At 33.2% G+C, this 17,723-nt stretch overlaps 1 protein-coding gene across 5 annotated transcripts in view; it reads left to right on the forward strand.

The window, feature by feature from the left end:
- Positions 1-17,723, forward strand: part of LOC128672307 (angiotensin-converting enzyme-like protein Ace3) — a 149,807-nt gene that overhangs the window by 72,928 nt on the left and 59,156 nt on the right. For 4 of the 5 annotated variants that reach the window (XM_053749360.2, XM_053749363.2, XM_053749361.1 and 1 more), the window contains exon 2: positions 14,645-14,666. The exons of the other annotated variant lie outside the window; for it this stretch is intronic. The gene's annotated coding sequence lies outside the window, so the exon portion shown is untranslated. The remainder of the gene's footprint in view (positions 1-14,644; positions 14,667-17,723) is intronic. 5 annotated transcript variants of the gene reach the window in all.

Genomic DNA, 17,723 nt, shown 5'->3' on the forward strand with positions numbered 1-17,723 from the left:
GTGCTTATTTGCATCTTTATAATTTACAAGCGGCCCGGCCCGGCTACGCTCTGATAAAAAAATTTAGCCTATGTTACTCGGTTTCGTCCTACTGAATTTATCTCTGTGCCAAATCTCGTCAAAAATTTGTTTTTGAGTTCATTCATTACAAACAAAAAAAAAACTAAGATACAAAAATACAAATATTTATCTTCTTTTTACCCTAACGATGTCGATGCCAGGACAGGCCCCAAGTTATAATAATATATACAAATATCTATGAAATGTATGAATCAAACGTGTTTATCATGAAATATCGCATTATATATCACAATATACTGAAATTTCAGAAAAGGCAATATTACAATTAAGGAATGAAAAAAGTTTACAACAACTTCATCAAGTAAATAAAATAAAAAACAAACTGATTAATTTCCTATCTAGTGAAGATGGAGAAAGAAACAAAAAAACAAAGCAATAATCGTCTTCAAAAAAGCAATATTCTTGTTCTGTAAGGCTCCATTGAACGTATAGAAAATATTTGTCATACCACTCACAGCTTTATTGCATTTTGAATATCAATAAATGCGCGTTTGTCTAATGGCACATCACCTTCCATTTATTATTTACGACATCGACGTATTATTTTAGTAAAATAAATGATTTTTCTTTATTTTTCTTTATCGCTTTATCTATTAAACAGATCGTTATAAAATTTCGAGTACATATAATTGGGAGTACGGGGAAGGACTTATCCCAGAAAAAAGTATTGGAAAACTATAATTACTTTCTAGTAAAATTGTATGTCTAGTGTGGATAATCTGTGATATATATATACATATATATCTTTTATATATATGTATATATATAAAAGATATATATGTATATATATAACCGGGTTCGATCCCTGGTCGGGTCATGATGGAATGAAATGGATCTTTTTCTGATTGGCCCGGGTCTTGTATGTTTATCTATATATTTGTTTGTTTTAAAATATAATATCGTTGAGTTAGTATCCCATAACACAAGTCTCGAACTTACTTTGGGGCTAGCTCAATCTGTGTGATTTGTCTTTATATATTTATATTTATTTATATTTATTATTTTTATTTTATTTTTCTTTCACGAAGAAAGAAAACAAATCAATAAAAATGTGAGGTGTTGCTATTTTGCGGGAAGAAAGAACCACTTAAAACACAAGTTTTTTTAATTTAAATTCTTGCAGTAATGTGTCTTATAGGGTCGGCTCCCTTCCCAAATTATCTTATTACTGACAAGTTGACTCAGACTTGTGGAAATATTTACATAGGTACTGAATTTTAAAGTGACTTTTAAACATTCAATTAAATGCCTTGCCATATTATGTATCTTTTATATATAGATTGAGGAGCTCGATGGTGTAATGGTTGTAGCGCTCGACCTGCGATAGTGACGGTTAAGTGACTCTTGTTTTGGTCGATCATTGGATGGGTGACTAAAAGAAATTATCTAGAACTCCTGTTCTAGATAATTTCTTTTAGTCACCCATTATTCATCATTAGCACGGAGGACCGTGCTTCATCGCAGTTGTTAAAACCCACCAACCGGTATTGTGCCCGCATGGTGCATACCCACTATTCTTATCCTTCCATATAGGGGAAGCCAGCCTTAGCAGTCAAGTGGGGATGATTAAATGGCTGATGATGATTTTTTTATTAGCATATTGACTACAAATTTATTTTTTCATAATTTCTTACTTTGTGTCAACCCTATCAATAAAGGGAAGATCTTTATTGACAGGGCTGACACAAAGTAATGATTATGACATGATGGATAAAGATCACACAACCACTATACCGTTTTGTAGTTCGGGATGCATAAAAATACCAAAATACAAATGCGTAGTTATTGTCTTTCAGACACATTTCGAAATATTTCTACGTTTAGGTACATTCGAGTATACAATCGTTCAGTATACAATCTATTAATTGAAACTGCTTTGCATGTGAATGCAATTTGAAATGGAAATAGATTACTAATGAATTACACACAAGCTGTACCTACAGCGCAGTTCAAATACTGGTCGCACTTGTATTTACTTATGTATTGTAAAGATTATTTTTTTTTAAAACTAAATCAAGCAAACAGGCACGCGACACCCCTGATGGTAAGTGGTCACCATAGCCTATGGACGCCTGCCGCCTCACACGCGCGCGCGCCCTGAATAAATATTTTCACGCCCTTTTTAAAGAACTCCATGTTGTAGTAGTATATGAGGAAAACCATGGCATGAGCTCGTTAAACAAACTTAGAGTACGCGGAAGGAAATTCATTTTAAAGCGCATGCGTGTACGCGACATTTTGGGCTCAAGGTGCGAGAATATTTGTTACAGATTTCTTTGTATACCTGCTCTAATCTGCTGTCTTTCGTTTAAAAACCACCCGGTATATCGAAACTGGAACACGTGCGACGAAATAGGAACACCCGACTTTAATAAAATTGTAAGCGAAGCCGCAGTTTTACACAAGTATCGTTGGCTTCCCGCCAGCCGAGTTCACTGAGCTCCATATTTTATTACTCAACGCAACGCTGAGATATGTCTAAGAATTACAATGTTTTCGCCCAGCTTTATGTAATAATGTGAATAAAAAATAGCCCGGCCATGACTCCCTTATCTGACGAAAAAACAAAACAAATATTTCATTATTGCATTCCAGGGTATGAAGCCGCGAAGCCTGGGGTTACCGTAAAAATAAACCTTATAATTTTGAAGATTCGATTGTGATTTTACGTGGTCGTAAAATCACAATCGAATCTTTCATTAATTTCAATATTCTATGAAGTCATGGGAATCGAGAGTGTCATGCTCACTCAAATGGTCAATCTGGTGGTGGCGTCGTGGGCCGGGTCGTGAGGTTCCCTCTATTATGGTTGAGCTACGCGATGGCTGTCCCATGCGTCAACTCGTGAACGGGTGCTGCCAGAGGGAACTGGTCATCTCGTTTCTCATATATTTTCATGTAAGTTAATTGTGTTTCGCATCGATATATATATATATATATATATATATATATATATATATATATATATATATATATATATATATCGATGCGAAACACAATTAATATATATATATATTATAATCAGCACTCGGATCACAATCATAACCTGTTTTGATATACCTTTTGATTATGTACATTATGTACTTATATATATTATTAGAAAGAAAAAAAAAAAAACATTGTAAGAAACAATAATGGTAAGCCGATCTGGCATGATAGGGACCAACACTGTTCAAATGAGTTTCTTTCGGCATTTCTTCTCAGCAGTGGTCGTTCCGAAATGCCAGTAGTTTGTGTAGCTTGTGAGAAATAACTATAAATATTGACGAGAAAAAGTGCCTGTGAAGGTCTAATTTCTGAATAAATGATTTGAATTTGAGAATGTTATAATTACTGAATGTTTTGTCTAAATGTCAGCGACGCGCAGGTCTAACAGAAAAATAGATTTAGTAGTAGGAATCTCAAAATCCTTGTATAATTTCTTTGATTTCATTACCCTTCGCCCTACGTATCCCGTCCTTACATCTTGAATCTTATCTCGAGTGAAGTGTAATCCTCATCCCAGCCAAATAAGCTTGTTAATATTCCTTACAATCAATGAGTGGGTTTAGCCTGTGAATAGGGAACTTTATGTACAGAATTTACCGATTTAGTGACTTTAATAAAGAGATATGCTAAGCACCTGATTCTATTTAAATTTTAATAGCATATTGGTGTCGGGTGTTTGAATATTATCGATCTTTTTAACCAACCATTAGCCATGTCTTGAGAACGATCTCCTTGGCGTAGTGCTTACTAAGCCCGTCCGCTATCTGTAGGTGATCACAAAATTTTGTGTCTGTTTCGATGTTAGTGTTTATCGGGCCCTAAAAACAAGCGTTGAGCTTAATATGGACCGTTGAGTGTTGTCCATTTATTTGTTGTCCATTTCAGCTTATTTTTTATATATGGTTATATTTTAACCTAATAGTAAAAGCTAATGTCATGAGTAATTAATAGATTACTAGTTTACATACGTTAAAAGTGAAATTTAATTACTAAATACAGACCTATTTTGTTTTAATTATTTTGCTAATTACTTAGAGGGTTACCGTTATTGGGAAAAAGTTTAAGGCAAAACGACCCAAATCTAAAACTAATTTTAGATTTACCTCAACCATTCAATAAATATATTCTCATAGCTTAAAAGTTTCAAATTAATATGAAATGGTTTACTAGCTTATTTATAAACAACTAGCTGCGCCCCAGGGATTCGCTGTCGTGGGAATTTCGGGATAAAAATTAAAAGTATTATTACAGGTTATGTTCTACACATATACCAAATTTCATAACAATCCGTCTAGTAGATTTGGCGTGAATGATATGGAAGTCCTCAAAAACTTTCACATTTATAATAATTTGTAAGATACATATCTATCAAAATACCAAAATCTTTGGTATTGTACTCAAAAGTTAAAAATATTTTTGTGTTTTTTTTTTCTATTTGTAGTTATGCCGCGAGTTGGCGTAAAAAATAACCTTTAAATTTTGAGAATTCGACTCTAATTTTATGACCGGCCGCCTATGTCAACTATCTTCGGTAATGCTGTCTTTGCCTGTATATTTTGTGTTGTCTTATGTGAGTCCAAAGATAGCCCAGCAGGGTTCAATTACCTACTAGATTGCTTTGTAATGAAAGTTAAACAAGTTGACAGTAATCCTCTTAAACCCAGCATTATACATGTAGGCAGAGTTGTGATAACTTTGTTCATTGTTCTATGTTTGCGAATTATTATTATCTTAAATTAATTTATCGGAGAATCCATTGACGATTTACGGAAAACCATATAACATTTTTCCATTGGAGCAATTCTTTTTCATTTCTTCATGGAATAAATCCGCCATTTTGTTGTGTATGTATTTTTAACATGTGTTTTTTGTACAATAAACACACATTATAATAGACATACAAGTATTTTTATCAAAATGTCAATTATCTAAAGGAAATTATTGGTAAATTTGATGGATATATTTTGTCCAATTATGATTTGAATGATGATGCGTGAATCGACTATAAAAGGATAATTGTCAATCGCACCGATCGGATCGAATGCTAATGAACATCATCAAACGTAAACATATATTCAAGGCGTATCTTGTGTGTATTTTGTTGAGCTAAAATATTTTTCCTTTAAATTTTCCTCCGATATTCTTCCATTTTCACTTCGTCGTTAGAAACACGAAGTAATCTTGTTCGTCTTGTTGAATTTTTACAAACTAGTTGCAATTTACCTCACTTTTCCATGGAGCCATTTGCTTTTCCTCCAATTTTCTGGAAAATTCTTTGGACTTTTGAATTTTCTCTTGTATTTTGTTATAATCTTTCATTAAATTTAACTCATATTTAAAATTTCGTATATTCTTTTGGTGAGTTGCACCAGTCAAATTTGACGTTGACTTGAACTACTCACTTAAAATACGAGTATTCCAAATGCCTTCAGGAAACTTGAATAAAATCTGGTCTACCGTCATACAGTGTACATAAGTCACATCTATCTCAACTCAATGTTATCTGTCGATATTTGGCGTTGTCATGTGATGTTCGTGAAAGTTCGTCCCCATGGGAAATCTAGGCTGTTCTCTGAATCTTCCTCTTAAGAATGTTGCACGAAAATTTGATCTAAAGCTATGTTTTCACTTGACTCCAACGGACAAGGTAAATCTCCGTTTGACAACTCTGTGTTGATTTCTCAAGTTATTTTATTGTTTTTTGTTTCAATCCTAGTATTTTATGATGAGTTTACAACTCATTCGTTACTTTATATGTAACCTATAGGTTTTTATTAAGTTTATTTGAATTAATTATATTTTTGAGAATTTAGTTAATTGGTCCTTTTTGACATTTATTTATTTGACAACTTTATGATGTTTTTCGTACAAGTTAATATAATGTATTAGTGTAGAGTGGCCCTTAAAACAATATAATCAAATCTATCTTTGAAAAGAAATCCTAACAATGATGGATGTGGATGAAGTTTTTAAAACAATATTTTTATGGTAAAATGTGAGGCAATTTTTATGCGTCAACACAAACTTCTATCTGCTTTTTGTATTTATTTTCTAATTTCTTGTCTAGAGTTTATATATTTTTAGTATTTTTAAGAAATTAATATTATAATAATGTTGCTATTATTGGTGTCAGATTCTATTTAACATTTAGGTTGTTTAATTTATGTCATTTCTAAAAAAGTAAATGACTAAATGATATTCATAAAACAAATTCTTGCTAGATTTTTTAAAATATTTATTTTAAAATATTTATTTCAAAACATAACTTAATAATTTTCGGTAATTCAGGAATGCTTGCTAGTCATCCTTAAAAAAATAACAAGTCAAGAAAATACAATTTAAAAGTAAATACATTTTTTTTTTGCAAATTTCTTACTTACTTACACACTGTTAAATTAAACCGGCGCGCCGCTGACGCTTAGACAAAGTGCGTACTTTGCGTTTTCATGCGCACGTTAAGTTGACGGTGCAACCAACCATAAGATATGATCGAATTTCCATTGTAATTTTTTTCAATGATACCATCACTTTTCTGTTGCCCGCAATAACTATGTCTTTTGCCATAATAAGCTCATTTCTGAAACTCAAAAATATACTTTAAAATTCATTAGCTTTCTCTAGAATTAACCGTATTAGACTGTGCTTCTCTTGCGGTTAACCGATACGCGAGTGAAACCGGAGGCACAGATGGTATACATTAATTGGCCGCCATATATTAAATTCTGTATACCTCATTTAAATAGACAAATTTTACAATTTAAGTGTATTTGTTAATGTGTAAATGTTATAAGAAGATAAGCAATGTGTCTAATCATTTAAAATTTTAATTTTATATTTGTAATTCCAAAGCTAGTACTAATACAAAAATAATAATATTACAAAGAGAATATTTGTGTTTTATTAATAACGAATAAACTCAAAAACTACTGGACAGTTTTTGAGAATATAGGCACATCTATAGATACAGACTAGACCTTCAAAAGAAAAATAGACTACATTTTATCGCGAAAAAACGCGGATAAAGCTTCGGATGACATGATTTTTTGATGGTCCGTTTTCCTAATATCAGCGCTTCTAAGATGTCAAAACCAAAAAATGCTTATAGCACATTTCAATCCAAACCTTAAAACAAAATAAAATATAAGTAATAATTTGAGTAGATATGTTTCACCTACTAAAATAATTATTATTTGTTATATTGCTCTAAATATGACTCTTTCCTTGCACCGTTATAAAGTTTGTACGTCGAAAGACCGCGAACATGGCTATTCGTGTAATGCTGTGTTCAAATTGTCACAAAAATTGAGTATTTTTTTTTTAATGTATAAATGTAATTATTTATTCTGATCTCCTAGACGGGCTATCAGAATGGAATAGAAAATAATTAAAATAAAACAGACACACTAAAGTATCAGATTTTGGGCGATGAGACCAGAATAAGTCGGATGAAAACGGAATACTTTTAAAGGAAAGGTAACTCACCTTTCCTTTAAAAGTCCAAGGAAAAAAGTTGTGAAATGGTAATAAGTGTCATTAAAATTTTCCACTTCCACACGTTTCATGAGTTCGTTAATAGCTTCACGTAATTGGAAATTAAAATAAGAGCTGGTAAATATTTACTTCGGCGTCCTCACTCGTAACATACCTTACATGGGTTTACGACAGTCTCAAAATGATGTTGCCTTTATATCCCTTCTCTAACATATGCGTTGTTTAACTGTTAAATACTTACCCTATATTATAAATTAGCAAAGGCTTGTTAAATCAATTTTATATTCATACCATTCATACAATTCAGTTTGACGACCTCGGTGGCGCAGTGGTAAAGTGCTTGCCTCTGAATCGAGAGGTCCCTGGTTCGATCCCCGGTCGGGTCATGATGGAAAATGATCTTTTTCTGATTGTCCCGGGCCTTGGATGTTTATCCTATATATGTATTTGTTATAAAAATATAGTATCGTTGTGTTAGTATCCCATAACACAAGTCTCGAACTTACTTTGGGGCTCTATCTGTGTTATTTGTCCTAATTTTTTTTAAGTATCGATATGAATTACATTTTTTTAAGGACTCAACTGTTTCAATTAGCAGTAACAATTAACTAACAATATTTTTTAAATAACATATTTCTTTTAAGTATAAGATATTTTTTTTCTAATCGCTAATATTATGATCAATGCAGTAAGTAGATAATGAAATTTAACATCTTGTTTTTATTCCAAGAAGCATGGTTCAAATTTATTACCTATATAACTAGCTTTTGGAAAAAAATGAATTTCAACTAAAATGGTCCAGCGTTTTAGCCGTGAAAGTGGAACAGACAGAAAGACAGACAGGCAGACTTTCGCATTTATAATACAAGTATTTTTCAATTATAAATATTGAAAAGTAGGAATAGGAATACAAAACGGAGAAACTTTGGAGAGCTTTCATTCCTGCAAGTTTTTCATTAGTACCATTACGAAAGGCTTTTTAGGGTTCGTACAAAGGGATGCTAACGTGACCCTTGTCGTAAGTTTCCGCTGCCCTTTTGTCCCGTCATCTGTTTGTCCTGAACTGTAATATCATTATATACATTCAGATGTTAATTTGCGTGTGGCGTGTGATTCCGTTGTTTTCCGCATTAGATTATGGCCATACTAGCTGCCCGCAGCTTCGCCCACGTAAAGTTCTCACGGAAACTGATATAATTCCGGGATCAAAGCTATGTGATTCTCCATACTTCAAACTACATGTGTGCAAAATTTCAAGAAGATTGGTCGAGTGGAGAGAGCGTGAAGAGATAACGAAAAAACTTAATATCGCATTTATAATATTAGATTAGGCTCGCGAGTCTACTGGAAGACATTTCTTTCGGAATAAGTACACTCCGGTAAATTCGTTTTTATCATGTAATCTACAAGTTTTATGTCACTAGCAAAACGTATATAAGGTACGTGCGAGTTTAATACTCATATTAAGCAATTAATAATGCAAAACGAATGTTTAAAACTAATTTTGTCCCATTCTGCGCTATGAACGAAAGATTGGAAAAATATTCGCAGAAACATCTACTTAAATAATATATCTAACTAATATTAATAAATATACTATACTACTATATATATAACTAACATAAAATCTACTTTATTTTTCTTTTATAGTCCACATCATAGTAGAACAAAGAGCTAACGACGCGACGTAGAAGCTTACTTAAGGATCTGTTTTAGCACCTTTTGGGAACTGATAAAAATATTTCTACAAAATAAAATTATTTACGTCAATAATATATAAAAACACGCCTCAGGGTACTTACCCATTCATAGAAAAAATATATTGTTTTTGAGAACAAAGGGGTCCTTATAAACTTTGATATATTGATAGCTGCGCTGCTTTAGTTATGTAGCGAATTCGTTTGAAGTATCTAATTTTCATAGCTTTTATACTGTGTGGGTATTACCGCATAATAGTTTAGCTTTAGTACAGTCTATATCACATCAATATACCTAAACTCATTGCAAATTCGTCGCTATTACCAGGGCATAGAAGTTTCTGAACAATTTAACACGTAGTTGACTATACGTAAATGGTTATTTCCCTGTAGCTTTACAACATATTTGAAATAGGCTTAGTGGTCCTTCTGATCGTATAAAGGCGATTACAAACTAACTATATTCTCTTGTTAATTGATTAATTCCAGGTGAAAATGTTTGTGTAGAACTTTAATACCTACTTTGTTGGTTGAAAAGCTCATTTTTATTTATCGTTTTCTCATATTTTCCATTATTTGTAAAAATTATAATTATTGGATAACCAAATAAATAAACAAGTTAAAAATTACGTAGACAAAATATATTTTTTATGTATTTTAACTAAAACTATTAATTATGTCATTTCTGTCGACACTTTGAAATCGGAAATTCAATCATAGCTTGATTTTTATTTTTATTTTTATTTTATCTCTCCTTCTTATCGGCTGCATTCGGAATGATGGTGCCGCGAAGCCCGAGGTCAGCGTGAAACCTTAAAATTTTGAAGATTTGTCTATGTTTTTACAATCAGCTGCGCAACATTCCTTGATAATGCTTTTATTTTTAATGGAGTGAAAATAATAGAATTGTGCCATATTTAAACCAGGATTGACATATGCTTTAAAATAGTAAAAAAATGCTGAAAATGAGCAAAGTTAAAAAAATGCTAACATGTTAAAGCAATTTCATTTAACATACTAATTATATGTTCACACTAACCTTATCAAGGTCCAATAGATAATATCTTGAATTGAAGATTCGAATTTGTGATATCGACTATTCATTAATTCAGATTATTTTCGATATAGTTGATTGCTACAGCATTTGAGATTAAGGGGCATCACTTGTTGCTTATCTTAATTAAAATCGATGGAATTTTTATACCTTTGAGCAAAAGGTAGGAAGATTCGATCCTCTACTTTAGCAATAAATAGAAAATAAGCTTTATTGATTGTCAATCACTTTAAAATCTTTGTAGCATCGCGAAATTTAATGGGACTCTGGCTACTTTCAGCCGGGTGAGTTGCACAAGTTAACTTGGACGTTGACTTTATCCTGGTGCCGCCGCCGACGTATGGACAAAATGGCGTTTGCGTTTTTCTGCGCAGTTTAAAGATAACGATCAAATCAAATCGTCGTCGTCTAAAATCGTATCAAAAATCTTACTATCAGCCGCTGCCGAAATTGTCAAAGTGGAAATGATTACATCTACAATCTTATTGAATATTACGTATAACTACAATTTAAAATCTGTCACAAATACCATAATATTCATTTCATACCATAATATTCAATTTTCTCATTGCACTTGGTATCACACACATCTCATTACACAGGGACACAGGGCCTTTCTAATTTTATTTCACAGGGTGTTTCTAATTTTACGAAAACACTTGGGTATAACCAACTAATATTTTTCTATTTTATTCCCTTATAGATTCCAGTGTACAAAACATTGTCTTATTTTTTGTTTCTTTTTTTGGCTTATCATTCGATTATACATGGATTGCCCGCATTGTCATGTACGTGTCAAGTTCACAGTATTCTATCTCTACTTGTCATATCGCCAGATCGTATCACAATATACCAATAATATTGAAAGAAAGAATGCTATTTTCTCTTGATCAAAGCCCACACAGATTTGCGGCCGAACTGAGAACGTCTGAAGACCTCTTCAATAAATTCCGACTATTACGTTGATTAAATCCCACCTTTCTAATGTACACAGTTATCGTCAAAGCAGCTCGCCCATTATACGAACCTGGCCTAGACCCTTGAAGCCTTAATCAGCATTAAATTTTCTACTTTATTTTGTATCAAACCTTAATATTTTTATTCATTAGCATATTTACCGCAGTTACGCATTAGAATTCGTTAATTTTTATTCAAGAACTTTGTAGATTAAAAATTTTTTACATTTTTCCAAAAAATATTTTATTTTAAAATTGTTGTTATCCAAAATTTCAGTAATATCCATAAGAAAAATGTTGATTTCATTTTCGGTTTCAAGGCAATATTTATTAGCCTTGATAGTTGATTCATTTTCATAGTTGTATTCCTTATGGCTGAGGACTATGGTTTACGTGGAATGAAACACACACAAGACTTTCCTTGCACTAATGGGAGTGGTTTGCCATAACTTAATACTCAAGCGTCAAAACTGTCCTCAGTTTTGACGTAGAAGAAGAGCAAACAAATACACTTTCACGTTTTAACCTAATAAAAGTTCCTACATAAAAATATCAACATTGTAATTATTTTTCAATTTGAAATTTTCAAATTTATGAAATAGCCTAACTATTTGATAAATTTTAAGATTTCAAGTTGCATGAATGTTGACCGATAAACGTGAAATATTTTCGCCGTAAGTCTTTTGAACGAAAAACCACTTAAGTACTTGCTGAGGGCACTTCAGTATAATTGCTAGGCTCTCCAAGGCCAGCGTTTGGAAGAAAAATGCGACGACATTTTTCTCTTGAAATAAAATTATTTTCAAAAGAAGTTTGTGAAAATTAAAAACGCACGTATTTTAAAAACATAAAAGTAGAAACTAAAACATGAGTTAAATCATAAAAATACTTCACAATAAATATTCCTTATTGTGATAGCCTCATTTTCATGCTATATTGCTATTAAGAGTAGGTTTGAAGTTAATTTTGACGTTAATTTTAAACTGATCACCGTCGTCATCGTTTGGAGAACATAGTGCGTTAAAAGATACTGACAAACAATTTCGACAGTATCAAAATAAGTCAGTATTACTGGTGCCACCTATCCTAAGAATCAACCATTCTTGCTTATATATAATGCATATAATAAAACTATAAGTGTAAGTGTCTACATAGGAGATATTAAAGAAAATTGATTATAATATATATTTTTAGGATTTTTGTCTGTATATTTGTTCGCGCATCACGCAAAAAGTACTGGATGGATGAAGGTAACTCTTAAGAACCCGAAATATTGACAATATTAACAGTTTAACAGTAACGAAATTACGCGGATGAAACCGCAGGCAAAAGCTTGTAACATGTAAAATAATGAAGTGGAACAACATCTCTATAGTCACACAAACCCAAAACATTCCTACGAACCGTAATTAAGGCAATCTAACCGTATATCATTAACGCAATCATAAGTTGTAAAATGGTTCAAGGGAACTTAAATGATCCACAATTCCACATGCTTCGATAATGGATTGTCTATTAGAATCTAATACCATAAGTGATATCGAGTGGCTTTGTATTGGACTTCATATCTTGTACTTGGTTACAAGCTTAACGTAGATGATATTCGTGGCAATGGTTTGACAGCAGCACAACTCTCATCGAAGCGCATTGCCGATTCCAACATCAATTATGTTGCACAATTCTTATCGAGTGTAGTATTGCTAACTGGTGTCAGATTTTATTCGAGTTGATTAAAGGCATCTGACATGACTTACTACTACAGATAGTCGTCATCTTATAGTAGTCGCCATCTTATAGCAGTCGCCATCTTATAGCAGTCGCCATCTTATAGCAGTCGCCATCTTATAGCAGTCGCCATCTTATAGCAGTCGCCATCTTATAGCAGTCGCCATCTTATAGCAGTCGCCATCTTATAGCAGTCGCCATCTTAAAGTAGTCGCATACGCGGCAGTGAATTAAATATTCAACCAGTGTGTAGGTTTGGTTATTATGTTTTCCTTCGACAGAAGTTAGTGATGGTGTATGACAACTAGTATATGAGTCAGTACACAAATTCATTTGAGAATAGTGGGATTCGAACCTGGGTCATAACGAATCTCAGCTATAGAGTATTGGAACCTATGCCAGTTTCTTATTTTTACTTTTCCACTTCGCAGGGTCATCGGCATTCAAGTTTTTCATATAGGTATCTAACATTATCACAAATATTATCTAGTTTTTTAGAATTAGAAATATCTCTTCATAGCCGTATTCCTCATGGCGGTAGTGGTCATTACGTGGAATGAAACACACACAAAAACTTTCTTGGCATTATCATTGAAGTGGTTTGGCATTGCCTTCTCCATTTCACACTCAAGTTAATAATAATCAATCAGGAAACCATTCCTCCCGATGTTTTTCTTCATAGGAAGCAAGTGTTGGTCGATGAAAACTACTATACATGAGTCAAATTGGTATACAACTCATGTGGCACGAGTAGGATTCGAACTTGGGACCTTTCTATCCATAGGCGGGCATCTTAACCATTACACCACCACCGCTTCAAAAGGGGCTCAATATTTTAAGTTAATTAGAAATATAATTAATTAGAAATGTAATTTACTTAAAATATTGAGCCCCTTTAGTAATTAGAATATTTATATATTTTAAATGACAAATTGTATAAGTATTATTATATTCCACAGACTATATACTAAGCTTTTAACCAATAATATTATGTAAACTTTAATAGAGAAATCTCCGTGAATAATCCGACGTTACTCGGGTGAGAGAATTTGAGCTCCAAATTAATCACAGATTTAAGTATTTATAGAATTTTCTACTGGAAATTCAAATTTATATTTATATATTCTATACATTTTCTGTCTGTTTTAGAATAGTCATTATGTTTTTGAATATTATGTTAATGAATAAGGACGCGAATCTTCGCGCAATAGTAGTTCACTGCATCAATCGATTTTTCTATTTTCTGGTTTTCTGGAATAAATCCTGAAAATGTGTTAAATCTTCGAAAAAAGGATAACATTGATGAAATCGGGTCTCCGAGTAGCTCTAATTGAGTGGGGATCGGATCTAGGGTACATGAAACATAAAACACGCAGCACGCACGTTCACAAGTTTTTTTTTTTACACGATGCGTGGACTATATGGGAAAACGAGACTTCGTGTGACGGGACGTTGGTAACGTGCTTACGTGTTTGTATGCCAAGCCTTCTTGTCTCTGAAACTCTGTGTTGTGTTTGAAAATAGCATCTTGAAAGATTTCAGTATTTCAGAAGTAATCGCACCTGAGCGAAAACTTTCGTACCCTACATATATTACCTAATTATAAATCATCCAATACATAATAATATATCTGCCCTATCGTTTGTTCGCAGGTTACCCGAACTGATTGTGCGGGTGAGTACAAACAGCGTTAAACTAATAAAGATCATGTTTACAGCTTGTTTACAGTTTAAGGTCTCTTATACATAATGAGTTGTTAGGATATTTGGTTGATTGACCTGAAGAGTTGTTTAAACTTTTTGTTAATAGAATTGTAATGGTCTAGCTAGTAAGCCATAAAACTAAACATGACTTTCGAGTTTCGTGACTCTTGGCTCTATCTACTCCATAAAAACTATAGGTAAGTGATGATCATACAATCATCACAAGTGGACATGATCATCACAAGTGGACATAACTAACGATGAGTTGCATCAGCCAACTCTGAGATAGACTGAACTGCACGGCGCTGACGTGTAGACACAATGACGTACTTTGCAGTTTTTTGCGCAGTTAAAGTTAACGTCAAAGTTTACTGATGCAACCAACTCTTAATTTATAAAAGTTAAAATTAAAACAGAAAAAAAATCTTATTCAAAAGTCGCATTACCATCACAATGGGCCTAACTGACGCGACGAAGATTTTATTCATATATTCGGTTAGAAGAAATTTAAACCGAACTAGCGACGAAGCGGCGATTTGTTACTTTTTTTCGTTTGAAACTACAGAAATTGATTATTCAGATTTTGTTAGTGAAAAGTTACCATAAGTTTCCCGCGGCAGCCGCGTATAATTTTGTTATTTTTTCAACTGAAAGTATTTTTTTATATACGGACTTTCGAGTCTTTGAATTGAATTCTAATAAAGTTTTTATCGGAGTAAAAGCATAATGTGGTAAAAGGCTGTCACAGGTGTTTTAATTTAATTGTTTTCAAGCCCTTTTAGCGCTCTTTCGTCTCCACGTATATTCACGGTTGCTTATGGCTATGACGCCACGAAGACCTTAGCGTAAATAACCATTGAAATTTGAATATTCGGCTGGGCTCTTTGGGAAGAAGAGTTGGTGCCTATAAGCTGTCTATGATTAGTCACCTCTACGACATTCTATTCTAAGGTGGACCACACGACACATTTCATCAGCGCTGATTCTATAAAACAACGAATATTTGTTTATTATCTTCTTACGAATATATGACTATACGAAAGTTTAATGGTAGCTCAACTTTAACAACGCACTAGTGGCTCGTAAATAAACTGTATGTATTCAAGAGCCATGAATATAAATAAGTTATTAGGGTTCATTGTTCTACGGTAGCTCAAAGAAAGGGAGCAAGGTTGCGATTACCAAATAAATATTTCAAGTGGCGTCCCAGGGATAAACACTTTGAGAAGTATATTCACCTGTCGAACACTACAGTCACAAGTTTATTTCTAAGACAAATTAAAAAACCCCCGACTTTCAATATTCATTTCGCTATAACTTTTGAACGGGTGAATTTATTTTGATCAAACGTATCTAAGAACTACCGCATAAAAATTAGCTATCAAATATAAAGAACCGAATCCAAATCGGTGATGAGCTACGGTGCCACGTACACAGACAGACAGACATACTTAGCGGTTAAACTCTTGGTGTCGGGGGTTAAAAATTTAGTTAGTTAGCACACTAGCTTAGTTAGTGTAGGTGAACTGAAGTGTAAGTGGTATGAAGAATCATCATCATATCGAGTGTGTTATTACTAAGACTCGTGTCAGATCTTATTCAAGTCGCCTAAAGGCATCTGACATGACTTTTAATACTACCTCCATCTAGTGGCAGTGGCAGGTAGTCGCATACGCACTAGGGAACTAAACTGTCCATCAGTGTGCAGGTTTCTTCACGATGTTTTCCTTCACCGGAAGTTTTGGTCTATGAAAACTACTACATATGAGTCAGATTGGTATACAAACTCATAAGGCACGAGTAGGATACGAACTTGAGACCTTTCGATCCACAGGCGGGCGTCTTAACCATTACACCACCACCGCTTCCGTATGAAGAATGTGTGAGTGAGACAAGACGCCAGGTTTGGCGCCATTAACGCGTCCGAAAACGTATTGATAATTTGTTTTTACATAAATATTAATATTTTTTTCAGCATGGCTGGAATTATTGATACACCCTTCGAATATTCTATGTGACAATTAAAATTTATTACTGGATGCGTCCCAGGTCATCGCTATCATGATATCAATTGGAATAAAAAATACCCTCTCACTTTCACATAGGAATAGAGTTAGCTTGCTACTGGTGAAAAAAATTAAAACAAGCAGAGTAATTTAATATTAGTAGTAATAAGTAATAAGTAACCTACTCACAAAATTACCAACGCATTCTCATGTTAGTGTCGTGTCATAAAAATGTTAATGTAAGTAGTATACAAATAAAAAAAAATCGAAACTAAAGAACCAATAGAAACTGCTAACAATTAATATGTGATTATTCACATGTAAAATTATTTTACGGTCGTTTCATTTACGCATATTTCTGTAATCTGCTACTGAAATATTGTTTCGATCAAACATATAAACATATAGTATGTAAGAAAACGTCAATATGGTACATTTTCCCGTGAAACGTCACATGTGATGCCCTTGAGCGTCTAGATTGAAGGCATTATTATGGTATCGCTAACGTCACAGGCTAAGAATTTCATAATGGAAACTGAGAATAGCACCCTAAACACGACGGACGTGTAATCTTCATATCAATTGCTTTATTTCATTTGCTTTATTTAACAACGAAGAGGCTATAATATGACCCGTTGGACAGACAATAAGAACAGTGACCTATCCTAACTAATATTATAAATGCGAAAGTAAGTTTGTAATAATTATTTAAATCTTGAAATATTACATACATGCAGTTTGAAGTATGGAGAAGGAGTTAAGATACTTTTCTTTCCGGAAAAATAAATCCCTCATAAAATGTAATATCTAATTATTCAATAAGCCAAGAATGCAAGCAATAGAGAGAAGCGGAGATCCATTCATCTTTACTTGCTTTGACGACCTCGGGACCTCGGTGGCGCAGTGGTAAAGCGCTTGCCCCTGAACCGAGAGGTCCCGGGTTCGATCCCCGGGTGTCGGGGTTGATTATTGATGGACTATATATTTTTTTATTAATGTAAGTTTTTATTGCTTTATACTAT

Source organism: Plodia interpunctella, chromosome 9, assembly GCF_027563975.2.
Source record: "Plodia interpunctella isolate USDA-ARS_2022_Savannah chromosome 9, ilPloInte3.2, whole genome shotgun sequence".
NCBI lineage: Eukaryota > Metazoa > Arthropoda > Insecta > Lepidoptera > Pyralidae > Plodia > Plodia interpunctella.